Source organism: Xyrauchen texanus, chromosome 44 (assembly GCF_025860055.1).
Source record: "Xyrauchen texanus isolate HMW12.3.18 chromosome 44, RBS_HiC_50CHRs, whole genome shotgun sequence".
Lineage (NCBI taxonomy): Eukaryota > Metazoa > Chordata > Actinopteri > Cypriniformes > Catostomidae > Xyrauchen > Xyrauchen texanus.
In genome coordinates this window covers 3,302,168-3,314,459 of record NC_068319.1, presented here as the reverse complement: position 1 = coordinate 3,314,459, position 12,292 = coordinate 3,302,168, and the positions used below count along the sequence as shown (strand labels likewise).

At 40.1% G+C, this 12,292-nt stretch overlaps 1 protein-coding gene across 3 annotated transcripts in view; it reads right to left on the bottom strand.

Annotated features, from left to right (window-relative positions):
- The window catches only part of rph3aa (rabphilin 3A homolog (mouse), a), a 34,963-nt gene that overhangs the window by 20,358 nt on the left and 2,313 nt on the right, over nt 1-12,292 (bottom strand). The window lies entirely within an intron of this gene.

Sequence of the window (12,292 nt, the reverse complement as noted above, 5' to 3'; positions counted from 1 at the left end):
GCAGCCCCGTCTGTATTATTACCCAATCACAATTAGTGACAGGGGGGGTTTTAAAGGAGCACTGTACTGCCAAGAAGGTCTATAATGACACTTGGTCTCAACCTCTCAATCTTTGCTCATGGGCATTCAGATCTGACCTCATTATTTTAAGGCAATAAGCAAAGCCATAAATGCCATGTGAAGACTGTATTGTCTAGAAATAAAGTCGTACCTAAAAATAAGTCACACATGGTAAAACAAATTGTGAGAGAATGACCTTATCATGTTGTATTTGGGCTAGTTTTAATCGGGAGCATCTGTTACGTAATCCTTTTTTATATTGTGTTTATGTTTCAAGAAAAAAGCAACAAACAAGCCACATCTGTTAAACAATATGCAACCCTACTTGCTATGTGCTAATTATCTGTTTCACTTACTAAATGTTTTTACTAGTAGAGAGATGAAACATCATTTTGAGGGGATGCAAGGAGTTGCATGTGAAAACGCCTTTGAGTACCGGGAATCCTGTTTGTTAGCAAAATAATAGCGGTTTCCATCTAAGTTGCAAATATAATTTATGCGAAAAATAGGGCTGTCGATTTAACGCATTAATTCAGTGCGATTCATTTTATTAAAAATACCGCGTTAAAAAATGAACGCAGTTAATCGCAATGCCCCCCGGACCGTAATAAGGAAGAGTCCTGAGAAATGCAAGCTTGCAGTACCACCAGTTTACTCCAGAGGGCAGTAAGTGAAACTTCAGCTGTGTGGCAATGCGCAGTTTATATAGTGAAGAAAACAACCATACATATATATATATATATATATATATATATATATATATATATATATATATATATATAATTTTTAATATTTAAAGATAAATATGTATAATTATTTCATCATTATATATTGAATTGTTATATGAGGGGCTTTCTCAGAAAATATTTGTATATGCGATTAATTAATCGGGACACCATGTAATTAATTAGATAAAAAATGTTAATCGATTGACAGCCCTAGCGAACAACTATAACATTGAAAAAACAATATGCAAATAAAGCCGTTTCCATCCATCGTGATCAAAAAACGCAAAAATCATCTCTTCCGGAAAAATTGTAGCCAGCCTTTTTTATTAATAAAATACTCATGGTTTAGAGCACACAGACAAAAAAAAAAAAGTATAACGTTTTTATGCGCATTTTGAGACATTATTCGCATCTAGCAGTTTTTATACTATATCACAAAAGGCATGGATGGAAACCCAGCTAATGTTGTGGTAAACAGAATATTTATACTAGTTGCATAAACTACTTTATATTCTGAATATGCCACTTAAAAACACAACTTCCCTCTTTATGACTGATGTTTTCATCTTTTTGTGTGCAGTTTGAGTGACCGGCTGACATCAATTACATATAAATTATATATAAATAAGTCACTTTCGACTAAGTTGCAGGACCTTTCTGATGACAAAAATATGGTTTTGGTCTTGAGCAGCAGTGAAAATGACCTCTTGTCAATGCTGACTAGCTGATGCCAATACAAGAACACGCACGGTCCTAAAACCCTTAAACGACTCAAAATAAATATATTTTTGCCTATTTTTAAGATTTGCACATTTCAATTGTATAACAAAAATCCATCAAATTTAAGTGTGTAATGTTTAACTAAATTAAACTGATAAAACTTCAAATGTTTAGTTTTTTATTTAATCTTATTTAATTAAAGATTATTTGATTCAATTTAATGGAATTTTGTTATGATGTTGAAATGCGTACATCTTTAAATACATTTACTTTTTTAGTGTATCATGAGCTGTGATACACCCTAAAAAAATTATAATTATAATAATTAACATATCAGCAATTTAATTGTTAAATGTTGCTTTCAAACAATGTTATTTTAAATACACAGCTACATTTGAATGACCAAGGATTCTTTTTGCTCGCATAATGGAGTGGTGGTGGCATAGTGGGCTAAAGCACATAACTAGTAAGCAGAAGGTTGCTGGTTCTATCCCCACAGCCACTACAATTGTGTCCTTGAGCAAGGCACTTAACTCCAGGTTCCTCCGGGGGGATTGTCCCTGTAATAAGTGCACTGTAAGTCGCCAAATGCATAAATGTAAATGTAAATAATGGTTTAGTTGCGGCATCTACCAGGAGCGTACAGCACTTACGGAGATGCACACACTTGGAAATGCACTTTTAAAGGTAAAGCAATTATAAATGGCTGTTTTGTGCTTTCTATGCAGTAAAAGTGGAATCATCTCTGTGACTTTAGACATTACAGCATGTCGTATCATTAATGAGTCAATGTCCTGCTCTTTCCAGCGAGTTGGGCAAATTCTATCTTGTCCCTGCAGAGACGTTCAAAGCGTTGATTGAAAATGTCGAGGAGTGAGAGAGGTGACAGTGAGGACATGACTGATTACCATCTGGGCCTGAAAAGAAGAGGATGAGGATATGGAGACAGAGCAAATGGGAATTAGAGAGCGAAAGATGATCAGAAATTACAACACACTTCCACCGGCGCTGTCACTATTCATCTGATCAGCTGTTTCTAAAGATGATGCGTCTATCACATCCTTCCTGCTGAATCTTCAAACACATCGCTCAAATGCTCATGAAAAATCAAATGTGTTTGCATTAACTTTGCTGAAACCCTGCTGAGATTAATGCACGGATGCTGATGCCGACAAAAACAGCAAATGCTTGCAACTAATCTAAATACAAATAACTTATATGTACCATTCAGAATTGAAGTCAGAATACTCCATTTGAATTCAGGTAGATAATAGGACTGTAATTCCAATTTAGAACTAGAATGAAAATCAAACAAATGAATGTTCTGTCATTTTGAATGATGCATGATGACATAACATATGTGGAATTTCCAGAAACATTATGCTCCGCTCCACAACTTGGCCAATGTTTATGACAAGCAACACTTGAAGCATTATTCACATGCTAAAGCAACGTCTCATAAAAAGCCCTTACCGCAGACTATAATAGATTAAGAGTGCACCCACGTCCTTCTGGTGGGGTCAGTCTTTGGGGGCAGTACATCAACATGCCCTAAATGTCATTTTCTGTGCCGGGACATTGATTGCATTATCGCATTGACGGCTAAAACAAATTCAAAATCACTGAGCCATGAAATCTAGACAGTGACATAAAAAGCAAGTGCAGCTGCAGGAATCTATGGGTGAGGTCTTTTGATAAAGGAAGGTCTGCATCAGCTCTCCAAATGCTTCATTTAAAACCAAACTTTTGAGTGTTCAGCCTGATATCTCTAATGAACACAGAAATCAATACGCTTATCTGAAGAACCTAGAATGAAACATCAATAAGTCAAGTGACTTAATAGACATACTGTAGGCTTGTGTTCCTTATAAGGAGACATGTTTGCTGAGACATCATAAGGTCAATTTTAATGATCTAGTACAAATACAAGTGAGCTTTAGTTCGATCGGAAAGACTCGCAGACTTGGTAAAGTTCACGTGACATCAAATAAATGGGGAGTAAGCCTACCCCCCGTGCAGGACGGGACTTGACTGGTGGAGGTGGGTATGATGGCACAGTGAAACAGCAAAGCGCTAGATTGAAAGCAGGCTTTTAAAGCAATGGCTGATGTATGATTGGCTAGGAGCTAACTAGATAATGGCATGATTAAATCACTAGTAGAAATTGAATCACAAGATGAAAAGAATTAAAAACAAAATGTATTTTTAATCTAATGAACTGCTTCCAACCGTTCCGTAAGAGGTTATATTTATTCTTTCAATCAAATGGCAATTCATTCAGTGTAGGCTGGAATAAGTATGTGAACCCCATAGGCTAATGACATCAACCAAAGCTAATTAGAGTCAGGAAATGGCAAACCTGGAGGTGTGGGTTAGAGCTACTTTGACTTAAACATTTTGAGTTTGATATTGACAAGAAGCATCTGCTGACGTGGACCATGCCTCGCAAGAAAGAGATCTCAGAAGACCTACGATCAAGAACTGTTGCTTTGCATAAAGCTGGAAAGGGTTACACAGGGATCTCGAAGAGCTGTAATATTAATCTGTTCACAGTTAGACAAACTGTCTATAAATGAAGATGATTTAGTACTATAGGTACTCTTACTAGAAGTGGCCGTCCAGCCAAGATGACTCAAAGGGAACACCGCAGAATGCTCAATGAGGTACAAAAGAACCCTAGAATGACAGATAAAGACTAGAAGGAATCATTGGAACTGGTTAACATCTCTGTTCATGAGTTTACTACATGGAAAACATTAAACAGGCATGTGTTCATGGCAGGAAATCACAAAGGAAGCGGCTGCTTTCCAAAAAAACATTGCTGTGTTCCTGAAGTTTGCCAAAGACCACCTTGACACACCACAATGCTACTGGAAAGATTTTTTGTGCACTGATGAAACTAAGGTTGAATCATTTGGGAAGAATACGCAGCACTGCATATGGCATAAAAAGGGCACCACATACCAACATTAAAACATCATCCTAACAGTGAAGGACGGTGGAGGGAGCATCATGATTTGAGACTGCTTTGCTGCTTCAGGCCTGGACGGCTTGCCATCATCGGGGGGGGGGGGGGTGAATTCCCAAGATTATCAAGATATCCTACAGGATAATGTCAGGGTGTCTGTGCGCCAGCTGAAGCTCAGTAGAAGTTCAGTGATGCGGCAGGACAATGATCCTATACATCGAAGTAAATTCACTACAGTACGTCTTCAAATGAAGAAAATCCACATTTTGAAGTGGCCCAGTCAGAACCCAGATCTTAACCCAATAGAGATGTTGTGGAATGACCTTAAGAGAGCCGTTCACACCAGAGATCCTAAAAATATGTCTGAGCTGAAGCACTTCTGTAAGGAAGAATGTCACAAAATTCCTTCTGAAGGTTGTGCAGGTGTAATGCTTGGTTGATGTTATTTTCTGCCAAAGGAGGATCGTCCAGTTATTAAATTCAAGGGTTCACTTACTTTTTCCACAGCACTGTGAATGTTTAATGGGATGTTTTCAATAAAGATATGAAATATTATAATTGTTTGCGTGTTGTTAGCTTAAGCACATTGTGTTTTGTCTATATTTGTGACTTTGATGAAGATAATATCAAATTTTATGACTGATTAATTCAGAAAACCAGCTAATTCCAAAGGGTTCACATACTTTCATCAGAGAACTTGTGCAACAGATGAGACGGTACCAGGCGGGTTTGTCACCACGGCTGGATTTGGCAAAAGCCGCCTCTGTTCCACACCTAAATGTACTAACATCCCTGCACACATACACAATCTATAACCTCAGCTGTTTCAGCGTAGCTGATATTATTGCCTTGAACACACTCTAGTGAGCTCTTCTGTTGTGATTTATATGCAGCCTGGGGTTTGTAGACCCCCACCAACCTCCCCTGGGAAAAACACCTGCAGATACGAGTCAGGAGCTTCAGTTTATGTTCATATCAACCATCGGAATGGGGAAAATATTTGATCTCATTGATTTGGACCATAACATGATTGTTGGTGAGTATTTCTGTAACTGCTGATCTCCATCTATATTTTTTGTAAATGATTCAATAATATACACTCTCATGAGATGAAGACTCTAGTCACATCAGGGTTAGAAAAAAAGTTGCTTTATTTTACACATGGTGCGAAGCGCAAATTCATGAGAGCCGCCCTGTTGAGATCATATGAACAGCCGAATATTGCTCATCTTATCATGACAATACCCTGTAATTGGACACGTTCAATTGTGGAATAAATTAATCACGATTTATTGTGAATAACGGGATCTTACAGGGACATCTGTGACTGAGAATTTCTGTTTTTTTTTATTGCGTAATGCATCATCTACGCCTGTAGGTGGCAGCGCAAGCAATTCTCTTATCATTTACTCACCCTCATGCCATCCCAGATGTGTGAGACTTTCTATCTGCTGCTGAACACAAATGAAGATTTTTACCATAATATTTTAGCTCTGTAGGTCCACACAATACAAGTGAATGGTGACCAAATCTTTGAAGCTCCAAAAATCACATAAAGGCAGCATAAAAGTAATCCATAAGACTCCAGTGATTTAATCCATGTCTTCACAAGATATATGATGGGTGTGGGTGAGAAGAGATCAATATTCAAGACTTTTTTTTTTTAAATACATTTTTCTCCCTGCCCAATTTGGGGCAATTTGCACGAAGAATGCAAATTGCCAAAAACAAAAGAAGAAAGTGAAATCTTCTGAAGACATGGATTAAACCACTGGAGTCGTATGGATTACTTTTATGCAGCTTTTATGTGATTTTTGAAGTTTTAAATTTCAGTTCACCATTCACTTGCATTGTATGGACCTACAGAGCTGAAATATTCTTCTAAAAATCTTTGTGTTCAGCTGAAGAAAGAAAGTCATACACATCTGGGATGGCATGAGGGTGAGATGATGTGAGAATTTTCATTTTTGGGTGATCTATCCCTTTAAGATTACTGGAGGGAAAATTGGTTCCTTTCTAACACAACAACCTTCTACAACATTCTCCACGGCATCCATGCACCCCACCGAGAGTGAAAACCAAAATATAGTGACCACAATGAGGTTAACCCATGTGACTCTACCCTCCCTAGCAACCGGGGCAATTTGGATGCTTGGGAAGCCTGACTGGAGCACCTGTTTTAATAGCAAGCTCCTCATTTTTGTGATGGTGGTGATGTCTTCCTCCATTTAGGGATTTCCAGGGTCAAAAATAAGTGATCCCACTCTGAGCTCTCCCGTCTCCGGAGCACAAACATCGGAAAGTCTGCTGGACTCACGTGAAACTTTTGCGTGTCAGATGAGTGTTTGAAAGAATATTTAGCACTTTTAAAGCACCAAACGCACTATGAAGGTCATTCAATTTGCTTGGGCGGCCACAGAAAAATGTTAAATGATGGAGAACTCGGTCCATGTTTCTTCAATTTTTGGTCAGGCAAATTTTGGCCAGGACTCTTTTTCGAGAAGTACCCTGGGATTTTTAATGACCACAGAGGGTCAGACCTCGGTTTAACATCCCATCCGAAGGATGGTGCCTTTTTACAGTATAGTGTGTCCGTCACTATACTGGAGCATTAGGACCCACACAGAGCGCAGGGTGAGCACCCTCTTCTGGTCTCCCTAATACCTCTTCCAGCAGCAACCTTAGTTTCCCCAGGAGGTCTCCCATCCAGGTACTGACCAGGCTCAACCCTGCTTAGCTTCGGTAGGCAAGCAGTCTTGAGCTACATGGTGATATGACTGCGGGGCGCTCGGATTAATTGGGGCTCTGCGAGTGGGTGGATAATGAAGAGATACTGTTGTAAACTCATTAAAAGCACAGTCTTTACACAAACACGAGCGTCAAGGCATTAAAGTGGAATTAGTGGACAAAAACCCCTCTTACAGATAATGATTATATATGATGATATTCAGATCATTCACCGTTGCATGCGTTTTCTTTGCTTCGATATGACTGGATGTTTGTATTCAAATCTGCACTACATAAACGTGACCTCTGTGATGACATCCTTGAAGATAAATACAAAGTGACAAATGCAAGCATCATATTCACCCAGGGCCTTTAAAATAACAGTGCACCAGAGATTAAAATAATGTCATATTAGAAATGGTCCTATTGTGTGACAAATTCATTTTTTAAAGTTTTGCAATAAAGGGCTCTTAAAAGCTGCATGCCTAAAAATGAGACAATAATTATCCAAACGTATATCATGTAATCTACCTATATATATATTGAGCTGTAGTGCTCATATGGGAGATATGGGTTCAAATCCAGCTAATATCATGTCCCAACTCCACCAGGGTCACCCTTTATCCCTATCATGCCTCAACATGGCAAAAATAATGCATTACAAAAATACAGTTATTCTTCAGCAGACATAAATAAATCAGGTGTTAGGGAGGTCTCGTAAACGTAAAAGAAAAAGCGTGCTCAGCAAGCAGCTCCAGAAATCAGTGATGCTACGTTTGCCTCCACACGCTGCCAAGAGAAAAACCCGTGTCACTTGGAATTAATCTGCAGCTGCCGTGCAGGAGAAACATCACTCGCCCAGGGAAATGCTCTGCAAATTGAAGTGAATAAAAAGAAATGGAGGCATTTTAGCTCCACAATACAATGTGGTCTGACTGAGGGCTCTAAGGGGTTTACACTGTGCTCCCTGTGCACGTGCGAGTGAGTGTTTATTTCTACTGCAGAACACAAATGAAGATTTTTAGAAGAATATTTCAGCTCTGTAGGTCCATACAATGCAAGTTAACGGAGTACAAAACTTTGAAGCTCCAAAAAGCACAAAAAGGCAGCATAAAAGTAATCCATATGTTTCCAGTGGATTAATCCATGTCTTCAGAAGTGATATGATAAGGGTGGGTGAGAAACAGATCAATATTTAAGTCCTTTTTTTCTATAAATCTACACCTTTGATCAGCCCTGACCAGTAGGTGTTGATATGCATGAAGATGGCGAATTAACAAACAAAAGTGTTGTTTGAAAAGTGTAAGTGAAAGTGTAGATTTATAGAACAATTTAGACTTAAATATGGAACTGTTTCTCACCCACACATGGATTAATCCACTGGAGTCTTATGGATTACTTTTATGCTGCCTTTATGTGCTTTATGCAACTTCAAAGTTTTGGACCCTGTTGACTTGCATTGTATGGACCTACGGAGCGGAGATATTCTTCTAAACATCTTCATTTGTGTTCTGCAGAATAAAGAAAGTCATACACATCTGGGATGGCATGAGGGCGAGTAAATGATGTGAGAATTTTCATTTTTGGGTAAACTGCCCCTTTAAGGCGTCATTATATTATCTATCAATTGACCACGTCCAGTAGCGTTTCCCATCAAAGACGCCATTTTTGAATTGAACACAAGCATGAAAAAGATTTGAGAGGTCTAAAAGGGCGAATAACAATTTCATTTTGTTTCTGTTCGTCACACAAAGCTTTTAAAGGAATACGTTTAGAAAACCTTAAATGGTGTTTTTCATCCTTCTTGGAAGTTGGCAATATAAATCACCTACTTTCATTGTATGGACAAGAGCAGCTCAGACATTCTGCTCATTTTGTGTTTCATGGAAGAGAGAAATGTGTTTTTGGGTGAACTGTTCCTTTAACGGCAGTACTGATGAAAAACGTCTCTGCCAGTGGTGATTGCTTCAATACTACAGGTGAAGCACAGCTGCCCCTAAAATTTAAAAGCAAATGTGGCAATGATGAGTTAAATATATGTGCAAAAAAATCAGCTTTTTTCGACATATGTCCATAGAAGACCCAATGAAGCCGTGCTTTAATGGGAGTCTATGGCATTTACCTGTACCTTTCCAATCAATGGCGCAAAAGGCTCAAAATATGTCATTTTGAGTCCCGCCCTTATGCCATGGAGTCTATAGGAGCTGCATGAGCTTTGTTTGCATTGGATAAGCATTAGTTTTCCATTAAACATTGGGTTTTATAATGTATTTGGTCCTGCCTGGAAGCCCGGCTTCTCCATATGAACAGGGACGGATTACCGACTGGGACAACGGGGCCAGTGCCCAGGGGCCCTTGACTGCCCAGTGGTGCCCTGGGCTTTAAGGCTGCGCGATCTAGGTTGGTGTCCCACCCCCCTCCCCACCACCACTTTTGGGTGGAGGGGGCCTCCCCAGGGCCTTTGCAAGTCACAGCAATTCTATGTGTTTGACAGTGTATAAAATATAAAATCAATCAGTGTATAAAATACACTTGCAGTTATTTGCAATCTGATGTTAAACATTTCTTTCAGCTTTCATAGTCAAATATTCATCACATATAGCTTAGTTCATTATTTTCATAATGAATAGTCACTGTTTGAGTTGTTTAAGCAGCTTCTGGGAGCAACATTGCATGCACCAAACACAATAGTCAGTGATTCCCCACTTTTGAAAAGCACCAGCTGCCACGGTGCAATGCGTATCGCCTATACCTACATAAATATCACTTACAAATGCATTTAATGCATGCTGTGCACCAAAAGGAGAAGGATAGAGATGCATGCAACATTTCTCAAAAGTCGTCCTGAGGCTGTCACTGTAAGTGCATGTATGACATTTTAAAGTCTTGATATTCTCTATCTGACCTACTTTTACTCTTTCCTGTAACATACACGCAGCAGATTGTCTTCCCACCGGATGCGCTCTAACACAACATCAGCACACGCAAGATCATCCACCTACTCTAGACGTCAAGAGCTGCACTGGCAGGAAGCAGCTTACCGAGAGCCCCAACAAGTTTATCCCTTTACCACCATTTTAATGAGTCTCCTTTTGGGTAAACGGATGGAGAAGGGTGTTAAATCCATCTCTGTTTGGCACGGTGGAGACGCAAAGCTGACATTAGTCTGTCAAACTGGGTTACCCTCATTTTCACGGTGGTTGAGGAGGGAATTAATTCTTTGGGGGAGATATTTTTCCATGCAGCTCTAAGCAAAGTTGAGAGGTGTACCTCAAGGCTCTGTTTCGGTGTATGTTTCGGACTGTTTAATTTCTTAGCACATGCTCCTGGTCTTATTGACATCGGTGCATGTTGTTTCAAAGAAGAAAAATGTTGCTCTGCCTCTACAACGTCTTTCCTTTTCGGCTGACGTCACAAAGACCTTCTATTTTGCAAACTCCTCCCCTCCTCGTTGTTCATGCCCAAAAGGGTTTTCAAGCGGGGGGGATCACCAAACTAGATCATGCAGTCTTAAAGCCCAGGGCACCACCGGGCAGTCAAGGGCCCCTGGGCACTGGCCCCATTGGCCCGGTCGGTAATCCGTCCCTGAACCAACTATATTTACAAGCTTGTTCGAGTGTGTCAAACTGCACAGTAGCTCAACCTGCAAAGGACCGGGGTACAAGTCCTTAAGAGCACACGAGTCGATGCGTGAGCCGAAAGTGACGTGGTTGCTTCAGTAATCACCTTTGTAATCTCACATTTGCTTTTTATGACACTATCGGTTAGGTTTAGGTATCAGGTTTAGGGTAGGGAGGTCAGTTCTGTTGATTTAAAACTCGATAGAGCATTACCTGCTTTGTGCTAAGTCTGGTGAGAAGAACTTGACCGGCCTGCACAAAACCCAGACCTGAACACCTTTGAGATGCCGACTGCGAGCCTGACCTCATCATCACCCCACATCAGTTCCTGACCTCGCTGAGACACTTGTGTCTGAATGGGAACAAATATCCCTGCAGCCTTGTACAACTTCTACTAGAAAACCTTTCCCAGAAAAGTGGAATTTGTTATAACAGCAAAAAGAGGGATTAATGCCAACAGGGTTGAAATTAATTGTTAAACAATTTAAGACAATTGGCAATATGTTAAGAGGATTTCAAGTATATATGTAGTTGGAGAGTGTAGGGAGATCGACTCATTGCATCAATTGAAATGCATCATGGGAGAGTGCAGGGACGGATTACTGACCGGGCCAATGGGGCTAGTGCCCAGGGGCCCTTGACTACCAGGGGGTGCCCTGGGCTTTAAGACTGCATGATCTAGTTTGGTGATCCCCTCCCGCTAAACAACTTTTGGGCATGAACAACGAAACCCTGTTACTGCTTACAAATTACATGACTATGGTGGTCAGTAATGTAATCTCTCAGATGACATGTTTAAAGTAATCTAATCTGATTGGGTTACTTTTGGATTACTCCTGTTCTAATTCTTGTAGTCACATGCATTTGAGCAGGATAAACTTATACCATTGTGACATAATGTTGCCGAAATGCATTAAAGAAAACTTACTTATTGGATCAAAATATGAGAATAGATATGATTTATGTAATCCAGATTACATGTATTCTGTTGCTACCCAGCACTGCTTGCCATACAAGATTTATTAGATTTAACAAAAATGTTTTTTATTTTTTTAAGTAAAATGTATGATATTGACGCTGACTACCACCCCTTAGAGTCACAAGTTCAAATCAAGGGTGTGCCGAGTGACTCCAGCCAGGTCTCCTAAGTAACCAAATTGGCCCGGTTGCTAGGGAGGGTAGAGTCACATGGGGTAACCTCCTCGTGGGGGTGATTAGTGGTTCTCGCTCTCAGTGGGGCGTGTGGTGAGTTGTGTGTGGATCGTGGAGAGTAGCATGAGCCTCCACATGCTGTGAGTCTCCGCGGTGTCATGCACAACGAGCCACGTGATAAGCTGCGCGGACTGGCGGTCTCAGAAGCGAAGGCAATTGAGACTTGTCCTCCACCACCCAGATTGAGGCGACTAACCGTGTCACCACGAGGACCTACTATGTAGTGGGAATTGGGCATTCCAAATTGGGAGAAAAGT